This window comes from Cataglyphis hispanica, chromosome 17 (assembly GCF_021464435.1).
Source record: "Cataglyphis hispanica isolate Lineage 1 chromosome 17, ULB_Chis1_1.0, whole genome shotgun sequence".
Taxonomy (NCBI): domain Eukaryota; kingdom Metazoa; phylum Arthropoda; class Insecta; order Hymenoptera; family Formicidae; genus Cataglyphis; species Cataglyphis hispanica.
This window is the reverse complement of record NC_065970.1, coordinates 4,220,277-4,248,180: the sequence shown is the minus strand read 5'-3', so window position 1 is coordinate 4,248,180 and position 27,904 is coordinate 4,220,277. Positions and strand designations below refer to the sequence as shown.

The window sequence follows — 27,904 nt, the reverse complement described above, 5'->3', positions numbered from 1 at the left end:
TATTTTAAATTAATAATTTACAAATATTATATAATGTATTTAAATATAATAATTTATATTTAATATTATATTAAATATGTTATATAAATATTTAATATTATAAATATTTATATTAATAAATATATAAATATTATATAAATAAATATTATATAAAATATAAAATATTATATAAAATAATAAATATTATATAATATTGAATAATATTTATAAACAAATTATTATATAAATAAATATTATAGAAAATATTAAATAAATATTACATAATATTATATACATCAAATAAAAAATCACATACACAACAGCTCTAAATATTCCTTCCGCATGAATTGTACGGAGGATCTACGTCATATTCGATGTAAAACCGCCTCGTAGTCTTTATCTAAATTCGCAACGAGAAAGCATTCGTACGACATCGTGTGACGTTTGTGTAAGGGAATACCGGGAGTATCGTATAGGAAAAAATCAATTCGAAGAGTGAATCATAGAAGCTCGGCGCTTTATAGTTTCCCCGTCCTCGCTCCTATCTTCTTCATTAGGCAAATTGAATCGGTTACAAGTCCGGGCTCTCTCTTCCGAAAAATTTCGGAAAGCTTCTACCTTAATACGAAAGTACCCGTGTCGCGTGAGGCGATAACAATTTCCGTCTTCGTCTCCTCCCGGTACGCAAGATGGAAGATACTTTCAGACGAAAGACACACACACACACATGCAAGACAAGAGACGGCGCGATAAATAAAACTGGCTTCTTCAAAACGGCCGTTATACCGCGAACGAGACAGGCGGAAGTTGACGCGAAGTACCGCGAGGAACTTTCGCAAACTCGTGGCCGCGACGGCGTTTTATCGTTTCGTTAAGTCGCCGTCCTAAAACAGAATCGCGGATTGTTAGCCTTTAAATAGACAGAGACGTAATAAAGATCTCGTATAAAAATTTTCTCTCTCCAGTACTTTATTATTGTATTATTTTATTATTTTATTATTTTTATTGTCATTAATATTATTATTATTATTATTATATATATATATATATATATATATATATATATATATATATATATATATATAATATTTATATAGTATTATTTTATATTTATTATAATATTATTTTATCATAGTATTTTATTATTATTATTATTATCATTATCATGTCATCGAACAAATATATTTAGAAATTCTTTTTACGGATAACGAATATATTTATCTGCGCGAGTATTTGATCTTTCTACAATTTTCTTACAATAGATTTTGGGTAAAATTGCAAGATATGCATATATTTATCATCCACCTGCTGCGTTCAATTTACTTGGCCGTCTGACACGTGCGCGTACACTTTGACATCCAAAAATTTATAACGTGGAAATGTATTCTTTACTGCGAGAAAGAAATGGCTCGCCTTCATGACGCACATCGCATTTGCCGCCCCCCACCCACGCAGCGTGTCCCTTTCAATATCAATCCGCAAAAAAAAAAGGGAATCCATATATGCAGCGTGTAAATTCCGCTGTGTGTGGTTGTTTAACAATTTTGCTTTCCGTTTCACCACGCTAATATCTCCACTTTCGATAAGCCTATATTAGTCGATGAATGAAATTTCGCGATATAAATCTGGGCTCGTCATTACTTTTGCCGCAGCTCAGAACATACCCCCCGACGCTCTCCTCCAACTTGTCCGAATTTTCGAATATCCTCGGAGGGATGGATGGATATTATCCGGAAAGAGTATTCGACAAATTCGAGGAAAGCTGCTGTCCGGGATATCGCGCCGGCGGGGAGGACACTTTTTACGATCGCCAGCGTCAGGCTGCCTTTAACCCCCGCGACGAACTCGTTCGCGGGGACGGGGGCTACCACCCCCATGCGATGGGCCATTCCAGTCGTGCAGTCGCAAAAACTGTATGGCAGGACTTTATACCCTATCATCTACCCGCCTTTATCGGCACTACGTTCCAAAGATGAAGACGTTTTTGGCGCCACCGTTCTGATTTTTTTCACCGAATCGCCAAGTTTTCGCGGAGAATTATCTACGTCGGCAGATTTACAATAGTATCTTGTAGTTTTGCAGCTTGAAAAGAAGTGATATTTTAATCCTTAAACCGAAATATTGAAGAAATAAAGAAGCAATTTTTTTTTAGATTTTTTTTCGGTATTTTTACGTTTAAAAAAATAGTGCTTAAAAAATAATTTTTATTAATTAATTTCACGAAAATCCATAAATAACTATATGTACTATATTTATTATATATAATAGAAATATATATTATATGTAATATGATATATAATAGAAATAAATATAATTATATAAAATAGAAATGGGAGATTTTAAAGTTATAATTGACAGAATTAAAATAATGCAATAATTACGATTAAATCTGATTAAAAGAAAAAAAAACAATCTCTAGCGAAAATACTTGATTAGGATAGGGTGTTGGCGAGGAAATATTAAACAATTGAATAATTTTCTAATTTCAATAGAATTCAGAAAAAAGAAATTTCAAAGCTGATAAAAACTACAGAAGAAGAATCAGATAAGAAAGATGCTGCACCCAACATGCCGTTCTCTTGATGTCAATTAGAATTATAGAGTACAACTATAGCTAAGAAGCCCCTTCCATGTCGATCAACCCCGACAATATTTAATTAAATTTTCCATCTCTATTCATAACGTAACTACAAAGATATCGTTTAGAAAGAGAGAGAGAGAGATGTTTTGCCGAGGTTAATCGAGATAGAGATCACTTTTCGTTGATCTCGTGCGACGCAAAGAACGAACCATCCATGCTCTTCTATCCCTTTCTCTCTTTCTCTTTGGATTCCGACTGTGACTCTCGGCTACCGATAAAAGCTCGGCACTTTCATCCAAAATCCCTATAAACCGCGAGGAAACAGTCCTCGTTGTTCGAAGGAACGCGATGAAGAGCGCGACAAGGCGCGCGCTCGATGAGATGAGGACAAGAAAGAGAGAGAGAGAGAGAGAGAGGAGCGGTTTTTATCTCATGTATAACGCGTAATTTATAGGACATATACATATACTCGTGCTTGTCATATTCATACGTCGGCATTTACTAACGCGCCGAGATATATGCGTGATAAGGAACGCCGAAATCAGCGTCAAGACGAGGCATTCGTTGGTGAGCCCGATTTAAGACGCAAGTCTTCGATTCAAGATCGATAGGGCACAGGGTGTCTGGCAAACAACGTTGACAATTAAGAATCAGAATTAAAATAATTTACATTATATAGTTTAATAGATAATAATTGCAAATATATATTTTTTTAATATTCCATATATATTTTTTTAATATCCCAATTGACATAGAAGTTGATAAAATATAATATAATTGATAAAAAAGAGCGACAGATATCAACACAATTGCATACGAATTTTCTATTTATTCTATATTTATTATCACGGAAAAAAATAATCCTGCCAAAAAAACATGGCTGGAATAAAAATAATAATTACATTACACTGATAATTACCTAGTTTATCATGCTTGTTTGATATTAATATTCTATCCATGTTTGCTTAATTTATTTTAGAGCTCTAATTTTGGCACTGATAATCGATAATCTCGCGTTTTAATGTACGTGCTTGATATCGCTCCGACACAATGCGCACAATGCGGAATGAGGACGGCATTCTTGCCGGCGATCAATTACATCTCGGTTTCGACAGATTGCAAATGGCCTTTCCGATACGGGGAATGCGGAAACTAGCGCGGGCGATCCGCTCGTCACAGAGAATTTGCGATGATGATTGGCGGCGGTGGCCAAGGAAAGGGACGGCTTGAATAATAAATCACGGACTGTTAGGTAACTACAAGCACGGAAGCTTTAATTCTTAATGCGCCCGTGGAGACGGAAAAGGAGACCCAGGTCCGGCCTGAACGAGCGATTTCTGCCTCGAGCTTCGATGATTCGACATGCACCCGCGATATACGTACGTCATTTCCTACCGTCGAGCACGGAAAGAAGGGCCGGGAAATCTGCGAAACGGGAATCACATGAAAATCGCGAATTAGAGAGAAAACAGCAAAAATAGAATATCTTTTTTTTTTTTTTTATCACACACGTTCCAATTTGATAATTTCCCCTTTTTTAAGATTAACATTAGATGAAAAATTATACACAATATATAACATATTGTTTGCATCAATAATACCAATAATATAATACAAAAAATATAATATCAAAAAATATAATATCAAACATATATTAATAAATAAATTTTCGATAATATATAAAAAAAATTTAGCAATATTAAAAAAAAAAAAACTAACACGATTAGTCCGAGAAATATAAAGATATTATATACAACGGTTTCGACAGAAAATTACATTAATATATATATATATTTTATTTTTTGGCTGTCTTTATATAATATATCTAAATATCTCGTCATAGTGGCACTTATTTTTTGAAACCATAAGTGCCGGGAAACGATTATAGATAGCAAGTGATTATAGACAGTCGCGTAATATCGCGAAAGGAAGCAGGGTTTTACATCAATTTTTACGGACGTGGTTTTTATCTTGTCATATGCCACGCTTCTGTAAGTATTTCTTATCAGAAGGACGCGGTTACTAAAGTTGCGGTTTGCGGACAGGTCGCGAAACCACGCGCGTGTCTTACGCGATGATTTTCATCCCGCCACACGAGCCTCATAAACACGCTTGAGATAACGATAACACATTCCAACCAAGGATATGCATTGACTATTGTTTGACATAACTGTTTTTTTTTTTTTCAAATAATTATAATTTTAAAATCAGAATAAGAATCACGCCTGATTCATCCGTCAATCGATATAATCTGAGAAAATGATTTATATATATTTAATAAATGGCAGTGAATGCAGATCGCGCATTAAAAATAGATTAGCTGTATAATTTTAATGCTTTGTTCATATTTAATTGCGTCGAATATTGATTAATTTAATTATATGTTTATTTTAACCAGCTCTCGTTTGCAAATAGAGTAAGTGAACTTTGTTGAATGAGCACTTCGTAAAGTTAGATAAAAGCATGTCTTTAGTAAAGCAATAGAGATTTTTCTTTGACCTCGGATTTTAGTCTCTCTTTTAGTAAACTCGAGTTCTCTCTGAACTTGTACCTCGATATAATTTAGCAGAAGTATCAGTTGTGAAGATGAAAACTCTACTTTCTTATTAGGAAAATCGCCATCATTCATTTGGTCAATTTAATTTTACAAAAAGTTTACAATTCCATTGAATTACATCTCTAAAAAGTCTCTATTCTTTCTGAAAAAATGTTCAACGTGTGATGGATTTTTGGTTTTCATGATTATCGACTTGAAGAAAAAATTTTAATCGAAAAATTTGCTAAAATTAATTTCGAATAATCCCCATTAATACAAAATTAATTTTTTTCTAAAAAAAAAAAAATAATAATAATAATAATAATTAAATCCCTATTATGCAGAGAGGATGAACTCTTTAATTTGGCTCCCAGTTTACTTGGAGATTCATTTAAATAAATCCTTGTTCCTCTTCGAAATAATCAGGTCTATGTTTAGTGACATAACAGCTGTCAATGTCAGTCGAAAGTTTGGCAGCGATTGTGAACGTAAAAGCAAGAACGGCTCGCAAAAGAGGAGGAACGATATCGTTTTACATCGGCGACGACGTTTGTACTCTCAGGTGATTAGATGATGACCGAGAACCGATCACATTCACAAAGACTGCCACCAAGACCATCCCACGAATCCGCGTATATAACTCTCTTTTTTTTCCCTCCCCCATCTTTCTCTGTCTCTCTCTCTCTCTCTCTCTCTTTCTCTCTCGGTATACATTAATTCAATTCCATTGACGAGCCCAATTTCGTAAAAAGCATTTGCCGAACGATCGAAGAAGGATCGAGTGTGCAGTTGCTTATGGCCTTAGACATGTCCACACACACACACATACACGCGCGGGCGCATACACACCCACGCACCGCCTACCTGTATGCACTTTAGCCAGGCCACTCGTTTCGTGCTGACGTAAAAAGTGATCCGTTACAAGTGGCGTAGCAAGACTTGGCTTTTACATCAAAAAGACATTTCATCTTTTTATTTTATAATTATTCTTTAATTAAAAAAACTTATTTTTTTTTTTTTTACATTCAAAGAACCTTTTATATTAATTAAAGAGCAGAATGTGTTATTTGTATTCTGCATATAATCTAGTATACGTCACGTTTTTATGGAGATAATTTGTATGGCGTGAAAATTTTTATTCGCATCCTTGATAATCTCACTTCAAAGCGGAGAACAAGGTTGGACGATATTTCTCGGGCGAAGAAGGAGCGGTTAACAGTCGCGGCGAAAGGCTCTAAGAAAGAAGCCTCGCGTTAATTCGCGCAGAAACCGAGAGTCAGAAGCGACCGAGCGAGTGAGGTAAAGGCCGGATTTCACTGCTCGAAAATTGCGAGCACTCAAATCAGAAATCTAGATTACCAAATACAAGATCGAACGGCGAACGAGCGCTCAATTCGCTCGGTGATGAACCGGAAGAGAGAGTCGGAGAGAAGGGAAGGGGAGGAGGAAACGAAGAAGATATCAAGATAGAAGAGGCGAGAAGAGTTTTTGGCGAGAGGATGACGAAGGGAGAAGAGAAAAGAATGAGGAGGGGGGAGAGGAAGAGGTGGTGGAGGAGGTAAGAGAGGAGGAAGAGAAAGCGCATTCTCTCTCTCTCTCTCTCTTTCTGCCAGAGAGAAAGTCTAAGGGAGAAACAGTGAGCCAATTCACTAATCCCGATTTCCGATCGCGTACGTCCATTCGCGTATTTACGTTAACAGCTTCGATCAGTTTCCTCTCCATTTCCTTTGCTGCGAGATAGAAGGGAGGAAGGGCCATCTTCGTCTCTCGGTCGAAGTCTTCTCACAGCGGATGATTCGCGGCTCTTGAGAGCTTCCTTTGGAAAGCTACATCTGCACGAGTTTCACGGACGCGGAGCAGCATTATCGCTTCTCGTCTTTCCCTCGAACTGAATGTTAACAGAGTTTTTCGGAAAAATTGCGAAGGACGAAACGGAGTGAAGTAAATTTTTCTCAGATGATGCGAGTGACCTCTTGTCTCTCCGCATCAGTATTTTCGAATGTAGTTTCAATATTTGATAAAAATTCGCAATCCTATAGTCCAAATTATCAACATATCAAAATCTTTTTTTTTTTTTTTATTAATAGAAATTTCTATGTATATAGGGGAGAAGAAGTTTTTTCTCACGAAAATTCTGATAGCTAATTCGTGATCTCCCACACGGTCACTTCCTAATCCTCTGAAATGATTTACAAAAAAAAATCTTTACTATAAAAAAAAAAACTCTTTAATATAAAATATAAAGTAACTTAATCTCGAGAGTAAAATAATAAAAAAAAAAAAAAAATCAAACAAAAATTGCAATAATCTGAAAAATCTAAATCTCGAAATCTACAATATCTGTTTCTTTCCTCTCGCTGCCTGTATAACTTCACGAGAAGCGAGAGAGAGAGAGAGAGAGAGAGAGAGAGAGACAGCAGTCTGCACGCGACGCGAGCTCTCTCTCTCTCTCTCGCAGGATTTAATCCGAGATACTCGCGATCGTTCGTCTCCTCCTTCGTCGCTGTATATATCATAAATAGAGCGCCGCGATTCCGCGATGGGCGGCGGGGAGGGGAGGGAGGGGAGAGGGCCACTATCGGAAAGTGGCGGTCAATATTAACCGGATCCCGCTGCCGGTATAACTGCTCCGCGCGTCCGTTGGCGACGCGCTACCAATAAAGTCTGAGAAAAACTACCAATCTTCCTTCCCAGCGACAACGAAAACGGCGGCGGGATCCGGGCACCCTCCTCCGACATTCGCGGTATCATCGGACAGATAAAGAAACGCTATATTGTAATAGCCGGGAGAGAGGGGCTGAAAAATCTCGAGATATCCCGCCGCAGAGCGGCATCCTCCGCCCCCCCCCCCCCTCCCTCCCTCCCTTGACTTTCGACTTCGGTAATAGATTCCTTTATCGACTCGGCTCTAGTCTCGGCCATGCCCCCCTCCCCGCCGGTCTCTCTTTATCGCGGCTGAGATATCGGCAAATAGAAAAATATAGCGCGGAGATAGATATCCCCAATTCGAAAAGTTCGAAAGTTCGTAGGTGCAGATAATTGATCGCGACTTTGTTCCCCGAAAGCTTTTCCCTTAGGCCGACAACTTCCGGAAATCTGGATTCATCGCACAGTTTTGATTCTTGGGCGACGAAATATCTTATCATTAAAAAAGTTGTTTTAATCTTAGCCGACTTATCCTCATTGGGACACCTCAATTATTGCTCTTTAATTGCGTTTCGATAAATGATAACTTTATATTTTACTATTATTTATTTTTTATTATTATTTAATTATTATTATCATTTATCTATCTGCTTTATTATTTTTTCATTATTATTTATCTTTTTTATTATTTATTATTATCTATTTATTTATTATTTTTCATCTTTCTTATTATCTTTTATTATTATTATTATCTAATTTATATAGGCTCACTACAACAATTGCACAGCTTGGATTAAAATTCATGAAAACGGAAAAAAAAGCAGATATTAAACAGATGAAGATAAGTATTCTCTTAGAATTATACGTAGTTAAGATTAAAATACAGAAAGAGAGCGAGAAGATTACTCCGGAGTAATTCCGGAGTAATCTTTCCCGGAGGTACAGTAGAAGGGTTAAAAATGTACGGAGACTCGTCTGTTGGACGAGTACATATTCGATATAAGGAAAGGGACGGCGCGGTTATACAGGCGAACGGGAAAGGCTTTCGCTCGAATTAGATACGAGAGAGACTCTCGGAGTCGCGCGCGCGCCGATTTCACCGCAATTTATACGTGGCAATATTTTTGCGCAATTTGTGCCGGTTATGAGGACGCGGAAGCACGGAGATGGTCCCACCGTGAAAAATATAGCACGAATTTATCGCGGGAGACCTGCGTCTCCCATCTCTCTCTCTCTCTCTCTTCTTTTTTTCCCTTCTCCGTCCCGTTGATAGAATATCCATTATTCGTCACTGTCGGCGTGAGCGGCCGGAGTGTCTGAAGTTACGAGTCACCCCCTCGGAAATTATCCGAAGCTTACAAGCGGAGTTACACGAGTTTCTTTCGTGTTTAAATTTAAATATATAAATTGAAAGGATCAATCAATCTCCGTCCTTTGTCGATTTCTCGAGCGATTCGCGCGCTTAAAGTTCGCGGATCAGAAATCATCGAGTTTTCCACTTAAATCCCATGCATATGACGAGGACAAAACAAATGGAACAAATTTTCGCATTGTTCAAAAAAAAAAAAAGAGAGAGAAGGGATCTCTCTGGACGGCTCTCCTTTGTCGTTCCCGAGATCTACTGCGGACAGCCGTCCTTCCTCCTCCGCTCTCTCTCTCTCTCTCTCTCTCTCTCTCTCTCTCTCTCTCTCTCTCTCTCTCTGTCTCTCTCTCTGTCTCTCTCTCGGTCTCGTCCCGCTTCACCCCTCGCCGCTCACCGTCTGTCACTCGCTTCTTTGGGAATCCCCCTGGGTTGGGATGGGCTAGGTTGAAAGCACCCGATGGTAATTCACGCGTGTAGGAGCTTGATGGATACCCCCGACGCCCACGCGACGTTCCGACGCCCGGCTCGTCGACGTCGAATTCTCCTAACTGTTACAAACGAGTACCGATTTCGAGAGTGCACGCTGCGACGATTATTGCTCTTTTTTTCTAAGAAAAGGGAGAGCGAGTTAATCGAGATTTAAAAAAAAAAGAAAATCCATCGATGAATTCTGTATCTCTTTTCGCAGCTTTTCGTTCGTAAGCTCGCGATAAGAGTGTCTGTGATAATGGAATGTTGAAATAAAAAAAAAAATAGTTTTCTTAAAAAGAAGAAAATATGATTACAAAATAAAAAAAGAGAATTGACGTTGAATTTGTTGAACTTAATTCGGCGTGATTGTTGTTTTTTTTTTAATATATATTTTAATATCTTTCAAGTAGAATATAATATACATATATATATATATATATATATATATATATATATATATATATGTATATATATAAATATGATATATAATATATAAATATATAATATGTAATATATAATATATAATATATAAATATAATATATAAATATATAAATATATAATATATAGTATATAAATATAATATATAAATATATATATATATATATATATATATATATGCACTTGCAATGTGCTTAATCTATAAACTTCGCCTGAAACTTAGAAATGTTTAGAATCGTTGAAATGTCGTTAAAATTAAAATCGTTAAAATTTTTAAATCGTCAAAAGTTTTTAATGTAACGTTGAAAGGTAGCTTTAACGTAATCTAATTGACTAATCTCATTCCCTTTCTAATCGATCGGACCTATTTCCTAGCCAACGACGTACTCACTCAATAACCCGTTACGTAACAGAGGCACGCATCTCAGACTCGCGCGCATTTTCATTAGACAAACTTAGCAACGGTCAAGAAGATAATCGATCAAAGTAAGCAGGTGCACTTTCACGTGCTGAAAAATATAATAAAAATATGTCTCATCGAATTTGCTATATAATTTTCTACATATGCATCAAAGAGAAAGTGAGAGAGAGAGAGAGATAATGATTTATAGAGTATTTTTTAAATTGTCAAATATATACAAAATAGAAACAACACCTGCCCTAACATTATTTATATATATATATTTACAATAAATCAATTAAAAAGAAATTCTTTATATGTTCATACGATAATAAATTCCCTATTTATATCTCGATTATATATATCCTATAAAAAGGATTATTTCTATCAGAAATATAATGAAATAATTAATGCGAAACTGAAAAATGCAAAAATCAATGCGAAAATGAAAAAAGGGAAAAAAAAAATGAAAAAAGTCTCGATCTCTTCAAATGGAAAAACAGATTCAAAACGTTTAAACTTTGGATTCCAGATTAATTTTTGAAGCATGCGCATTAAAGCGAGAAATAATAGCTGATGAGAAATAAGAATATTAAAAGATTCAGATTATAAAAATACATAAGACTATGCATTTAATCGTCATGTACCATCGCAAATATAGCTGTCATTATCATCTCTTATTGTACGTGTTTCGAAATGACGAGAATCTCAGCGACAATTGCATCCATATCGGGGAGATGAGCCCCCTTATCGACGCCGATGTAATCGGCTGCAGTAGCGTCGAGAGGGGCGGGGTGGGGAGGGGAGGGGGAGGGGAGAGCTTATCAACCTCGTTTTGCGAGCGAATGTAATTTTTATTGCGCCGCGCAACAGCGATAACAATTAACGGCCACTGAAACAATGGATTATGGAGGGGAGAGGCGAAGGGGGAGGGGATGGGAGAGGGGGCGGAGGGGCCGCCTTAACCACCCCGACCACAATTGCGCGGCCGACTTTAATCCGAGTAAGCACGATCGAATAGCTCCGTGGATAATTGTGTGTGGATGTATGTGTGTGTGTGTGTGTGTATGTGTGTGTGTGTGTGTGCGTGCGTCTCGATCGGATATCCGGATAGTTATGCGGTAAAACGAGCTATGGGGACCCTGACACCATTGATAACGATTCCGCTGCTTGTCTTAATCTTTCCCCCTCCTTTCTCTCCCTACCCTCTAAGCCCCCCTTCTTCCCCTCCCCACCCCACCCGCCACGTCTTCATCGTCGTCGTCGTCGTCGCCGTTGACGACGTCTCGAGATCTCGCTCTCTCTCTCTCTCTCTCTCCCTCTCTTTACCACTTTCTCTTCTCTTATATCGCTAATCGTTGTCGAGAAATTTCGCGCTCCACGAGAGAGATGACGCGGCAAAAAAATACAATATTCCCGCGATCGCGAATGTGATCTCCAATTTTCTCTATAATTCTTACGTATTTTCGTAAACCGTTCGCGCACCTGTTATCGGTCGCAAATGCAATTTCATTGTTATACGTAGATAGACCTGTAGAATATAACTGCGATCCTCACCGCGTTGCGACGCTTATCGCGATATTTATTCCAAGCCGCGTTTATTGCTCGTCATGAGTGCAATTGCATTTTTTTTTTCTCCTCCTTTTTTTTCACGGTAAACGAACGCCCTGTCGCCTGCATACAAACATTATTTCGCGGAATTAATATCTAAAAACATTGGCGGTTTTATGCTCCCTCCCTCCCTCCCTCCCTCCCTCCCTCCCTCCCTCCCTCTCTCTCTCTCTCTCTCTCTCTCTCCTCCCGTTCTTATGTTTTTATGTTTTGATAAAAATATACGTACATTTTTCCCCTTTTTAAAGAAAGTTTTACGCTTCGTTGAGAAGATTTTATAAAGAAAATAACACGATGGTCAGGTTTACTTTCGACTTTTATCGAACTGAAATCTAGGACAACTCGAATCAGACTAATTCTAAGAAATGGCAGCACGATCGCAATTCCACGCAAAAGATTCGATGCCATTGAATTTGTATCAAGTAACGCGCACCATGCTTATCATCGGAGTGTCTGATGACTTCCTGATTGCGTTGCAGTTTCGTCGCATAACTATGTGACTATTAATATCGTCCGAAAAAAAATCATTGCCGTTAATATCAACTCTTCAAAGTGCACAGGAGAAAATTTTGAAATAACATTAATTATTTTTTTATAATTTTTTAATCGTCCTGATTATATTTAATTAAATATACGCATTTAATTTCGTGTAAAATAAATTGTACGCTGACAACAAAATTATAAATTATTTTAATGGAAGAAAGCTCCAATTACTGCTTGATATACTCGAATATATTTTATACATTTTTTATTTCATAATTATTCTATAATTATTATATTTTTCTCATTATTATATATAAATTTATTATATATATATATATATATATATATATATATATATATAAATACATATATAAATATAAATATAAATATAATATAATATAAATATAATATATAAATATAAACATATATAAATATATTTTATTTCTACTTAACTATATCTATTTAGCACTGATAAATTGCTGAGGAATAAATTATCATTTGTTTCATCTAATCAAAGTATAAAATAAGCTAATATAATCACTGCCAAATCGCGCCACTATTATTAAGTATTTAGATAATTAGAGGAAGATAAAGTTTGACGGGTCTCTCACGGATAAGACGTCGCTAATTTTTGCACATCGCACAGGTGTCGCAGAATTTATGCTGACATTTCAAGTATCTCCGCACACTCCCGCGATTCTTTATTATCGAGTAAATGCGTCTCGCGCGCAATAGGTAATTAGGACGTGACATTCCTCGCTTGCGGAATCGCTTGCAGAGTTCTCGATATCTCTCGAGAAAGACGCGATTAATTCTCTTAAACAGTAATATTCCATTAATCCGATGATAAACGCCGCACGGTTATCTACGAGCTGATAGGTTATCACGAGTCATACGGCGCCCAGTGTGCGACTCGATCGAAAGGAAAAACTGCTTTTCTTCATCAACACTTGAGATCGATTTAAGAAAACAAAGCGAAAACATGATCAGTTAATATACTTCAGTAGATTCAAATTCCAACTTCGATTATTAAAGCAATCTTTTAATTGATTTTATATCTAGATAGTTATTTTTATTTTTCTAATATTATTTATATATATAAATAAATTTTAATATTATTTATTTTTAATATTATATATATATATATATATTATTTTTTGTTTTTTACTTTCAATTTTTCATTTCATTATTTTATTTTATTTTATTTTTTATTTTCAATTATCTTTATCAGTGAACCTAAGAACTAAAGCATGTTACATAGCTTTCGCGGATATCTTTTTATCTGAATGCATCTTTGATATTCAATTACGTTCCTTATTATTCTAAAGATTATTTTATTAGACTTGGAATTTTACAAGTTCACTTTTAATCCTGAACTGACTGCACTTTTGTTTCCCTTCCCTTTTTCTCTCTCTAACTTCTAGATATATACCTAATATATCCGATTTTTTAGTGCATACTAATGCACAAGGTCTAGGAATAAAAAATAAATCTTATCGCTTTATATATTGACGTCAATTCATTCTTGAATTCATCTCGGCAACATTCGCGTTTATCGTTTCGCCTGCAAATTCCTTCCGGTCCTGCCGAGAATCCTCCGCAAGATGACTGCAACGTCGGTTACATCTCCGGTTAGGAGCCGGCAAGTGGGTTAGCCGGCGAATTCCGTGTCGTAACCTTCTTTGCCGCCCGGTAGCTCCAAAACAGGAGCCGAAAAACTGCGTACGTATCCGTCTTCGGGGGCATGCGGGACAATCGGCTTTTCCTTGAAATTTCCGAGCTTTTCATTCCGTATGTATGTGTGGCATGCGGCGGACTCGAATCGCCAATCTCGCAATTATTATGCTAATACGCGGGAATAAAGCTCTCGGTCTCGTCCAGCGAACTTCCGTTTTTTTTTTCCGCACTTTTTGCCCTCCATTGTCCCTCATCTTACGAAACTTGGATCACAATGCATTATGCTCGCAAAGTCCGCACATGCGATCGTAAAATAAAATCGTATATATATATGTATATAAATTCTGTTGGCATTTTATCTCTCTCTTTTTTTCTTGTTCTCTGCCTAAAAGCTTTATTAATTATTGAAAGAATTTTTAATAATTCTTTAACGTAAAGATTTTTCAACACACATTTTCTTAAACTGAGGAAAAAGTTATTAAATGTGTTTAGTTCGCGTGCATTTATAATTTTCTCAACTAAAATATTTAAATCAAATACATCCCTATTTGATATTTTATAAATTTATTAATTATTGAAAGAATTTTTAATAATTTTTTAATAGAAAAATTTAACATCTTTTTACACTAGAAAAAAAAAAGATTATTAATATTGATTAAATATTGATTAAATACGTTTAGCTCGTTATAATTTCTTCAACTGAATTATTTAAATATTCAAATCAAATACGTCCCTATGTTTGATCTCAATGAAAGAAGCGACTAAAGAACTAAACGCCAAATTAACGACATTTTTAATATTAAATATTTAAATATCTTCCATATAAAAATTTTTTTCTTTTTCAACTTTCGGATATTTCATTTCCAGCCGAGCTAGTGTAGCCCCTTGGACACAAAGGTGTTCACGTTTTCCGTGCGTCGCCGACCACCCGTTATTGAATGGAATCTCAAGGCTGGCGACGCGGGCGTTCGATATTTATGTGATTGAATTGTGGGGTGACGGCGGTGCGGCCAAGTGTGGTTGGTGACCTATCGGGAAACCGAGCGATGCGAATCTGTGATTTGCGACCGTTGTTTTAGGAGCCGCTCTCCGCCCGGCCCTAGCTCCTTGGGTCTTGGTAAGGTCGCGCCGGGACTCTTAATCGTTCGGCGACAATTCTCCCGCGACGAAACCGAGCAAGAGCCGCCGCCCTGATTGCGCCATGTGTACAATACGTGATGCGTAGATTGTCGGTTGTCACACCCCGGTGTGGCTTTTTGTCCCGAAAAAAAAAAAAAGTACGCCGCACGATAAGCTTTTTCTCTCTCCGTCCTCACCGTCTTTGGGAGAAACGAATGGCTTTCCGAATCCATGCAATATTCATGGCTAAACTGCGCGTGTCTAGCAAGATTCGCCACGTGCGCGTCCTTGCGCCGAATTATTCCCAAGGCGAACTTACCATGGATTCTCGCTCCCATAAACATTGAACGTGTGCGTTGACTGTGGGTTTGAATTATGCCCTAAATCCATTTCCTTTAAATAAACAAAATTTCATTTTTTCCTCCTTCCTTTGCAGGGAGTCACTCAATTAACTTAATTTAATTCTTAACATGTATCTGAAAAAAAAAAAAAAAATTGAAATTATCGTGTCTAATATTTTTAATTACTGCCCAAGCTAATTCGCAATAAACGTGAAGCGTTAGATGATATCCATTCTCGTTCGCTCGGCTCTCAGCATCTCGTACGAGCGAGGCTTTTTTCGGGATTAAAGGAGAAAGCGGGTCATCACGCAGGAGAGGAGGTCGTATGTCCTTGCCACGCGGTCGCGTATACACGTTCCTTCGGTGCCTCTGCAGAAAGAGGAAGGAAGGGTCTCTCTCTTGTCGATCTCTCGTCTCTCTCGGACAGGTTTTGTTTGATTGATAGTAGCGTTCAACCCCTCCCCCCCTGCCCTCCCACCCTTCTTCCATCTCATCATCTTTCGAGTCCTCTCCTTCTTTTTTTTTTTTTTTTTTTTCTTTTATCAACAAAATCCTTATCTCCGCCTTGTCACTGCACTTTTTGTGTCCTTTTCGCGAATCAGATGCTCTTAACTTTTTGCGTGTCCTCCGTGACACCACCAGATTCGATACGTCGAAGATTACGCTGATCGATTCCGCAAATTGTCGCATGATGATCGCTCTCTAATCCAAACGAATAATCCCGTTGACACTTGAAATATAAATCATTCGGTATTTAACACATATCCTTCCGCTCATCCATTACTGAGCGTTTTATGCGACTGTAATTCGAAAGACGTCAGGCAGAAATATGTTAATATATATCTCATACGTTACACACAATTACATAAAAAATATGAGAGATATTTACTTATTTATTATTATTATTACTTATTTATTTATCATTTTAACGAGAAGAAAAAATCCCTCTGGTGTACAGAATGTGAGTACAAAAAAATGCTAAAAATATTAAGCACGTTATTATGACAAGTATATATATATATGATTAATCATCGCGTCTTAAATTTAACGAGGAAATTCGCAGCTGACGTCACCCGTACCGATGACAAATAAAACATCCAGCACGTTACGAGTAAGTGCACGGCTTATTAAAAATTCCGATATCTTCGTAGCGTGCAACGTCTCGATTTGCAAAAACAGGATTAAACGAGCGATATCGATTCCAGAAGACGGCGCGCAAAATGGCGAGCGCCTAGATAGGCCTCTATTATATGCCGACCGCATTTCCGGCTCCTCGTCCGGATCAGTAGGCAGGAGAGAGGGGCACGGACGCTCTCTCGTCCTCTCATTGCACCTTTATGCCATCGCGCTCAAATCCCGGCCGGGGGAATCTTCTCTTTTTCATCGTTTTTCGCGACGCGCGCGCGCGCTCCTCCCCCTCCTCCCCCTTCTCCTCCTCCTCGTCCACGCGAAACCCTATTCCCTTTATTGCACACAACTAGTCCGTAAACTCGTCCCTATCCCGCCAGGCCACACGATAAAGGTCTCCCCTTTGTCAACGACGATCTATTTTTACCGACTAGCCGATCTTAGCTCGTCGCGAAAAAGCGCTAAATCACCTCATCCGCAGGCGCGCCTCGTTCTCTCTCTCTCTCTCTCTCGCTCCCTCCTCGTTCGAGCGATCAATTAGCTCCTCCGCCCAAGTCAGTCATTTCACTCTTCGCCAATTAACGAACTGGTCATCGAGTCGGGGATCAAACGGTGTGGCATCGAGAACGACGATCGAGGTTTCCTCCTTGCTTTGCCATCGACGCCGACTAAATAAACTCTTTCAAAAGGTATTACCTCTCGGCTGCGATCTGAGGCAATAAAGATAGCGCGGCTGCTCTTATCATTCATCTCCCCTCTCTCCCTTTCTCGTTTCCTTCTCTCTTTTCCTTTTGCAAGTGCAATTTTTTATTTTATTGTTTTGTCTCATTTTTATTCTTATTTTATTTCATTTTTATTTTATTTTATTTTTATTTTATTTTCAAACCAATGTTTTTCCTGCTGATAAAAATTCTTTAATCTTACGCGAACGGAAAGTTAGAGAAAGTTTCTTAAAATAATTTTACATTGCTTTTTTGAAAATAAAATAAAAGTAAAGTAAAATATTTCATTTTATCTTTCCAAATTATAAAAGTTTTTTTATTATAAAAAAAATTCTACAAACGACATGTCAGATCAATCTCTTACGAGTACCGAAACAAAGATACAGTTCCCGCGAAGTTAATTCCGTGAGGGTGAAAAAAAAGGAGAAAGGCGAAAAGAAATGTCACAAATGTCGCAGATCCTCGGATTCATCCCGACACTCCTCTGCATCTTCCATCGTCGCGGCCGATTGTTTGATGGCCCCGCAGCTTCTCTCATAGCTCTTCTGCGCTGCACTTCTTCTTGCGTTTCTTCGCGACGGCCGTTCCGCTCGCTTCGCGAACGGCTGGATAGCTGAAGGAAATGTCCCCGGCATTGTTATATATAACGCGCGCGACGGACGAATATCTCCCCGCATTAAAAGCACCGACGACTCGGCGCGGGCTGCGGCGACAGATTAATCCCATCAATGTGCACGATTTTTCAGGCCGCGCCGCGGAAAAATAGCGCGAGCTTTCTTTGTCTCTCGAAATTGTGCGGCAAAAGTGTCAAATTTGACAAGTTAGAGTTGCGAGCTCCTTATGATCGTACCAACAAGCAATTTACTATTTTATTTTTCAATCTATTTATAATGTAAATATAAAATATTCATATGTTAATATAAAAGTTTGATTCAAATGATATTGGCCCAAACGATAAGATATAAAAGATATCGTCTTTGAAATTTTGACGATTTTGAAATATATATAATTTATTTACATATATATATATATATATATATATATATAGATACAAAAATTATATCAAATCAATTATAATATCTATATATGTACATAATAATAAATTATATAGATACAGATAAAAAATTGATATATTAATATAAAAATTAATTTCAAGTGATATATAAATATCGTCTGTAAAAATTTTGACGATTCTGAAATATATATAATTTAATTATATAAAATACTTTAATTACCTGTTTTTTTCTCAACAACCCTCGACAACTATCAACGCTATCGTCGATGGAATTTTTTTTTATTTTTCCGAATCTTTATCAATCCTCCCTCGTCGTCTATTCGCATTCGGGAACGGCGATGACGAGGGCGGGAGAGGCGAGGAGCGGGGGGGGGAGGGGAGGAATCCCTCTCCATTCTCAGATACGCATTCGTATATCCGCGGAAAACGCGGAAATGCTGCCGGCGCGACGGAAATTCGCGATTTGTAAGCCACTTGGACTCTCGAGCATCCGAAACGATACCTCATCCACTCCCCCGTCTTCTCTTCCCTTCCCCCTCGCTGCTTCTTACTCCTTCGCCCTCATCGCCGGCGGTCCGTCCGTTCTTATACGAGCCGGCCAAACAACTCCGGCACGGATTTACTAGAGAAATTTCGCCGGCGGCGACAAGATGTAGTAATAAGAGCCACCTCGACTGCACTTCCCAGGACGCTCCAACGCGAATTAAGCTACTCGGAGTGGAAGGATATGGGGTTGTTACATGGAAAAGGACTTTTTCGCGTCTTTCTCTCTCTCTCTCTCTCTCTCTCTTTCTATTGCGATCTATATAATATTAAAAAAAAATATCTGTCGCGTTATTACCTCTCTGGATAGTTCAAATCGATGGAAGGTGTAAGAGACTGTTTACTTTAACGATATTAGATCAACTCGCGTTTCTCAAACTCTGCTGACAAGTGAATGGGAAGAACTTGCTAACCGATTGATCGAAGATGACATTTCTTCGAGCTAAATTCGAGCTAGATTCTTTTCCAAAGACGGCGTCAATGGGAAAAGCTTAGCGTGCGAAATGCGAGACGTTTATTTTGAAAGTGGCATTTGTTTGTTTTGAAAGAGTCGAATTTCGAAACACCTTGAACTTAAATACGATACCGCATACCGTATACGGATACGGAATCTATTTCCGCGGCACGTGCTATTTAAAGATTTTTCGAGACTCGACTCGGTCGCGTAGTCGTGCCTCTCGTTCCTATAATAATTTGCTCCCGTGTCGTTCGTTCAATTTAATATTTCAATTAATATTCAACACGTGGGTGGACTTCCATCGAGATAAGTTGCATTTATGCAAATCCAACTTATTGCTGAAGCAACATCTAATTTATCTCCGTTTATTCTCGGCAAATATATTTCGTTAAATTTTTTTTTTTTTTTTTATATTCACATGTAAAAAGATTTTATGGTAAGAATTTTACCGAAAAAAAATTCTTTCATTAAAAAATTAAAAAAAAAAAAAAAAAACAAATAACAGAATGATTTTTCTCATAGCATTCTACGTGCATATATACATATATTTTATTATTTTTGTTTGTTGTTATTTTCTGTTTACTATTACTAGTGATGTTTTCCATTCCATGAGAAAAAACTTGTTGAGGAGAAAGAGAAAGAGAGAGAAAGAGAGGGATTCAATGAACTTGAAAGAAACTGCCACAAACGGCGAGGAAAACCCCCAAAGAGCCTTATCAAGTACTATTCTGCCCTCTAATCGGGTTTGATAAAGAGCGATCCGCTTGTCCCGACGACGATGAAGCTCGACTGACGCGACCGGTACAAAGATATCGATCGCACGCAGGATACCAGACAGCGATCACACAGGATGGGATGAAAGGAAGAGAGAGAGAGAGAAACGACCCCGCTGCGACCCCGCTGCGACCCCGCTGCGAGTCTCAATTGCATAACGATGCACAAGTTGCATCGAGGATGCAGCGCATATATCGGCGCTTAAAGAGGGAAGAGGAGAGAAGATCGAAGAGAAATCATCTCGACCAAGACGGAGAGAGGCGAGAAAAATCGAGCTCGCGATGAACGGGACGCCGCGATGAAGAGAACGAGGGAGAAAACCAGCGCGCGCGCGCGAGAGAGAGAGAGAGAGAGAGAGAGACAGAGAACAATGGGGAAGGGAGAGGGAGACCTAATTGAGATCAATTGCAAGCGAGCCAGGGTCAACTCACTCTAGACTACTACTCGGCGACTACTGCGACGACGGCACCGAGGTCGGCGCGCGCCTCTGCCCGCTCGCGGGCGTGTAGCATACATTCGCGCCAACACTCGCCCGGGGGGAATGCCGTTTGCGTAGGTTGCATAGCAAGTGGCAAGGAAATTGGGTATCAATTGGCAGCGGCCGGCCAATACCTCTCCCGGGTGTACCGTGAGAATATGGGTGTATGGGCGCGCGATTTTCGTTACCCGATATAGCGCGAAGTAGCAATCGCTCTGATCGATCTGTCAAATAAAGGATCTGAAAACGCGGAGATCGATCGCACGCGTGAATTATCTGTCGGACAATACGCCGTTTCGAACTTTGGAATTTGAAACTTTGCGAAAAATATGAATTGTCAACAGACTTTTTCAAGGGAGAAAGATAAGGATCGAAGAAATATTTCAAAAAAATAATTTTGCAATTTTCAAAATTAAAGTTACACAGAATTTCTCTCTCTCTCTCTCTCTCTCTTCAGCAGATTTTTTTCGATCTCATGGCATGGAAAGAATTGATATTTAATAATATATAGAGAATAAAATAATAAAATAGTACGATGAAAATCATTCTTTTATATTATATATATATATATATATATATATATATATATATATATATATCTTTTAATATTTTAATAAGAGAATCTTTTTAAATAGGATCATATTAAAAAAAATTCTCAAGATAAGAGAATTTAACGAACTGTATCTGTTGAAAATAAGAAAGAGAAAGAAACGTAAACAAACGCATCTGATAGTATTTATTAAGTAACTTGTACGTATATAAATTGATTTCTATAACATTGATTTTGGAAGTAGTGATAAAATGTTAAACGCATTATTCGTAAAATAAATTTTCTAAAGTTAGTGAGATATTTTGAATATTTTGAAAGTGATGTATTAAAAGTTAAAAATGTAAAGTAGTGCATCCATTCATTCATTCACAGTCATCGTAACATAAGGATTTTATATGCTGTCATTTTTTTTTTTATTTATATCCCCAGAAATAAATCCTTGGAGAGGAGAGTGAGAAAGAGAGGGAGGGAGGGGCTAGGGGGGTTACGGCGAAACAAAAAATGTTTCAGCCATTCTGACGCAAACTGTATATATGGTTGTTCTCATAAATGTTAAATAAAGTTAATTGAACTTTAACCGACTCTCCGCTCGTTTCCTGTTCTAAAAGGGGATGAGAGAATCCATTAGCCTTAACTAATATTTATGGAAACTGCTCGGCGAAAATTCACGGTCCTTATCATTATGTGTTAAGATACGATAGCGCGTTCGCTTGCTTCCCGATCCTTCTTTCAACTCGAATTAACTAGATTAAGTGAAAATGTGGTAATGTAAAAGAAAGAGAGAGAGAGAGAGACTAAAATCTCATCTTACTGTTTTCGAAATACCCTTTACGCTCAATCTGCTGGCGAACCGCATTCAAGGATTTGCGAAATTTATGATTTGGCGCGGTATCGCCAACGAAGGAAACGGAAGGCAGTGAGTGATGAATAGAGTCGTGCGATTTAACAGCGCCTTGAAGTTTAAGATCGCAGAACGAAGGCGAGGAAAATAAGAAGAGGCGAACAATGAAAAGTCGTGCTCTTCGAGATGTTGAATCGCCTCCTGAACAATATGACGTGGAAAATCAAAGAAAATGTCGCTCCCGCAATTTTATATAAAAGAATATAGCAAAAGCGTGTACCTACGAGGAGGCACACGCGGGGAGGGAGAGAGAGGAGACGATTGGAAGAGGAATATATTAATTTCACAATATTACTTCCTCTCGTGTGTCACTCTATGTATTTTACCTGAATTTAAATTATTTTAACCCACCACTCCGGAATATAAATTTGTTTCGAGAGTTATAAAAAGTCATAAAATTTCATCTTCCGTTCAAGACCGATTTATCTCGATGCGATGTACGCTTGGAAACTTGGAGAAACTTGGCGATGACATCCGCTCTCGATCATCGAGGATGAAAACGTTTTCTCGGACAATTCTCTCTTGCCGGAGAGGAACAGCTCAAAGCAGAAACTCAGAAAAATTAAGGTTTAAGCTGGCCGAGTTAATCCATATATTTCTCGTGATCATGAGGCGAGTAACAGCTGACCCAGATCCCTTTGTACCAAACGCTTCAAGGCCGCTCGTTGTACTTCGCCCGGACGGGCGAAGTCTCTTAATTAACGAGTCGCTGCGCTACCCATTAAACGTTGCTCTGTTCCAAAATGGTTACTGCGGTATAACTAGCTCTCGCTGTCGCGCGAATAGTTGTGCCACTTAAACGTCGGATAGCCAGCGCGCGAAATGTTTCTCTCATTTAACAATGTTTTAACGTTTTAATTGCTCAAACAGAGACAATTCCCTCTCCGAGAATGCGCGCAATTTTCCCGTCACATTTTTCTCCTTCTTTTCATTTCTGCGATCGAGTATACGCACATCGATACCGTATCTGCGATTTTACTTATCGTTTTCATAAGAAGATAGTAAAAATGTTTAAAGGGACTCTCGGCTCCCAAAACGTGTCAGTTTACGTGATACATTTTATCGTAAAAATCTTCTTCTAAAACATTCTTTCTTTTTCTTTCTTGACATAACCATCATTTTTTGCTCGTATGTCGCTAAAAAAAAAAAACATATTCTAATAAATATTTAAATGTTCGAATTAAATACGAGAAAAATTTGTACACATTGATGTAAACAGGACCACGCACGATTTTATAATAAAAATGTTTTTGGTCAATTTGCTTGAATTTGATATGTTGTACTTTTTGTGCTCTTGATAAAAAGTGTCAAGCTACAGAAAACTTTTATAATCAGTTCTGAATAATAAGAGTGTACAATAAATATCAGAATTCCTTAATATTTTGGAAAAAAAAATGTTCCATACAAAAGTTGTAGATTTTTATGTGACGTATCATATAACAATATTATTATGACTCTGGATAGCGTTGTTAAAAACACGTAAAAGTCATTTTAAAATTTTTTAATGGAAACCTCCATTTTTATTTCAAAAATGTATTTTCGAGATTTGAAAAAAATGTTTCAAGTAAAAATTGTAGAGTTTTAAGTGACACATTAAGTATCAATATTAATATATAATATAATTTTAAATAGCAAAAATCATTTAATAAAAATAAATAAAAATCATTTAATATTAATGTTAGTGATACCTTTCAAGCTTTCTAATTCAGAAAGTACTTAATGAAAAAAATTATAGTATTTATTATAGCGTTTTGAAAAGCTCTCGAGAAGTTACAAGAATATGCAATAAAAAGTAGGGGTTCCAACTTAAAAAAAATCAAGATGACCTTTACGTGACCTTGACAACGCTTCAAAGTCATAATCATATTGCTATGTAATACGTCACATAAAAGCCTACAATTTTGATATGCAACAGTTTTTTCGAAATATTTAGACGTTCCAACACTACTTGTATACTTGCACAATCCAAAAACTGAGCAGAAAAGTTTTCCCTAACTTGACACTTTCGATTAGAGACAACGAGAACTATAACATACCACAAATTCAAGCAAATTGACCGAAAGAATTTTTCTTATAAAAATCGTGATTCTTTGTCATCTATCTAAATACAATTTATAACGCATGGACCACGCGCATTCTTATCATTCTCTCGTTATCTCTCTCCCTTCTTCGCTTTTCGTCGGAGGACGAATGCTGGTCCATCGACGCAACATTGTAACAGTTTTCGAGCTTCTCGCGCGAGCTTTATTTCATTTCCTGCCTTTAGCTGGCCGACGAGCTGTCCGTCTCTCTTTCTCGCTACCACGACTCCGGAGTCTCGTAGTCGCGAAATTGAGGGAGAGAACCGCGCGGTGGCTGTTATGAATGCATCGTGGGGTAATGGCGTGCCACTAATAGTTCAACGAGTCGTTCCTCCTCTCCGACTTTCTCGTTTCTTTTCACCCTCGCTCTCTCGCCGCTCTTTCCACAGTTTCATTCCCTCTCTCTTTTCTCTCTCTCGCTTCGTCTTTCGCTTCAGCGCCGCCGGCGAGTCCGTAGCGAGTTTAAGATGCACGGTTATGCTTCCTTTATTTTAAATTACGACCTAGAGCCGTTTATGGCCGGGCGAGAGCGGCGTCACCGAGAGAGAATGAGATAGGGAAAAAGAAGGGGGGGAATGAAGGGGTGGGGGCGGGGGAAAGAAGAGAGAAAAAGCGACAATTCGCCGCCCCCTCGTCGAACTCGTCCAGGGAACTCGGAAAAAGTCGATGAGAGTGAAACTTTTGATATCTCTGACACTGATTGCATGCTCGGCTGGTTGAACATCGGCGTTTTTATCCCACGTTTTCTTCCACCGAACGTCTTCCACCTCCCCCTGACCTCCTCTTCGACATTAACGCTTTGCGGCTCTCGATCCGTTGGAAAATTATACCGATTACCATCGAGATTTCGTGGCGACCGCAAAAGAAAAAAAAATGGAATGATTTTATGAATGACAGGGACGATTTAGAGACGAATTATTAAAGATCAAAGAGTTAAGGAGTGCTTCTAAGGAAATTTTTTTTTTTTTTTCATTAGAGATAGCTGCCAACAAGAATCTGATAAATGCGGGAGTTTCTAAATTAAACCGTCATTTTGGACAAAAAATCTTGAGACTACATTCAATCCAAGAATCCGGTCCGCAATTATCAATCAAGTAATCGATACGATCGAATGATCCAGCCAGTTTTGTATAGCCTCCGCCGAGGCTATTACCCTCAAGGGGAAAGAAGCACAAGTCTGACATCCAATCGACATCGACTCCCAACTCTTTAATCACCGACGCGATGCAGCCGCGTCAAATTTGGGATTCAGATGCGGCCACCGCGCCGATCGTCTCTCTCGTCCCGACACCTCGACATGGCCGCGTTTCCATCTCTCTCTCTCTCTCTCTCTCTCTCTCTCTCTGCCCGATCCATTTCTTAAGTCCTCCCTTCACCAACCTCTTCCACTTGCTCGACTTCGCGAGAGGAGATCACCGGCTTTTCCTCGAGTCCAACGCGCTCACTCCCGCTTTGCACGTACATACGTATCGAAGAGGAGAGGCGAAAAAGGAGAGACGGGACCAAGGGTGCGAGAGCACCCCCATCGCGGGGGATGCTGCGCCGCCGCCCGAAACCGCCATCGCCGTACACGGCCGACGCCGTCGACGCCGTCGACGCCGCCGCCACTGCCGACCCCGCCGCCGCCGCCGCCGCCGCCGCCGCGACGCCCGGCGCCGCCAGACTTTGGGTTTCAGATTAATGGATCATTTTTCTTCCCTCGACTCGACGCTCACCTACCCCTAGTAGAGTCGGCGAGATACGACCCCTACGACGACGACTACCACCTTCCTGCACCTTCGAAACTTCCATCTTCCGCTCGCGCGTCTCTCCTCGCTTCCTCCGTTCCTCCTCCGAGGAACCTCCCCTCTGCCCCCTCATCCGGATTTTGAATGCATCCATCCCGTCTCGCCTCTCTCGCCTCTCGTCCCGCGCATTCGAGATGCTGCGTGCGCCGAGATTCCGCGAACCAGTTCCGCGAACTTTGCTCGAGGGATTATATAGGGAATGGATGAAACTCTGTCGGGAGAGACGCTCTCGATGGACGGACGCTGGATCTTGATATATCTTCTGGAAACGACGATCGTGTGCAAAGTGGAGAATGCTCTGCGCGCGCTTCGAAAGCCCGAAAGCGCGAATCCACTTTTATCGGGGAGGACGAACTGTTTGTACATGTACAGTGTGTTTTTAAAGTTCTTCGAAGAGTATTTATAAAATTCGATTTTATACATTCTCCGCAAAAAAATAGTATGTCCTCTCTCTATTTTTCAGAGTTAAAAAGGTGAAGGTAGTACTTCAATATCGTAACATCATAATCGTTTAAATACTTACATGACGTATCCTCTCCACGTGCTTTCTGTCAATAATCGTAACTTTCAAATTTGATCGATTTATTATTATATATATATATATATATATATATATATATATATATATATTAAATATATTAATTTTGCAAAATAAAATTCTATAAAATTATTTGTATGTTTTAAATGCCAAGGACACATGGTTTTCCACATCTACCCGCTACGCCTCGAACAGATCGCTATAGAATGCATTGCGCGAATTTGTGAAATCAAGCGAAAGTTCAAAATTTTTCGACTTTCAGATTTTCGCATTATCCGTGCCATAAATTTCGGAAGGAGGTAATGTCAATTTTGGATATAAAATGCTCTCTAGAAGACATATAAACGCAGAGAAATATGTTTCCCAGCAGAAGTTCGAGAGAGCGGAGCAAGAAACGACATTTCCGATAAAACTAGTTCTCTAACAGCTCCCTCCCTCCCTCCCCCTCCCCACCCTCCGATTTTGTTGGCCCCCGCTAAAATTGCTTATAATGACGTAGTATTGTGGGACATCGTCGTATGGTTGTATTGTGATGCGCGTGGAAACAGCAGTTTGTCATTCTGTCGGTTACGCTCTAAATCGTTAAATTTACAAGGGACGCGCATGAAGAGATCGTCCTTTAACGCTACGATGGAGAAAAAAAGATCCAAGTGTGAGGAAAATAACGATGCTTCCCTTTTCGCGATTATCTCGAATTTACGACGAGCCACTTCGACAATCTGTCGCCATATCATATGTGATATTATTATGCATTCTAATTAACTATAATTACACGGAATCAATTTTACTTCATTCCATTATCTTAATATTTGATTATCCTGTCGAAGGATTTAATTAAACAATGGTTATTTCTTAAGTAACACGAGGGAAAGGGAAAATTTAATCGATCATCAAAAAATTAGCTGAGATTTAACAGCCCAATTTATTCTAAATTCTGTCATTATTGTATGCATTATCTTGAACGACTTATCAAACTAATTGATGATTAATGATTTCATAAAATATGTCTTTGATTACGAATTTGGTCAATCATAGTATTTCTTATATTAATCAATTGTCTCCTATTCAATATTATTCTTGTCCAATTTTATTTTTTTCTTTCCTCTTCTTCTCTTTCTCTCCCTCGCCCCCTCTCTCTCTCTCTCTCTTTTTCTCATCTTTATCTCTTGACAAATTTCTCTAAAAATATATCTAATAACATTGAAGTATATTAAACCATTAATTGTGACATTTGTCAATGTAGAATAAATTAATAAAATTGATAGGATATCGAATATGTTTTTT

General features: G+C 38.4%; 1 protein-coding gene across 3 annotated transcripts in view; it reads right to left on the bottom strand.

Annotated features, from left to right (window-relative positions):
* Positions 1-27,904, bottom strand: part of LOC126855970 (forkhead box protein O) — a 168,740-nt gene that overhangs the window by 53,165 nt on the left and 87,671 nt on the right. The window lies entirely within an intron of this gene.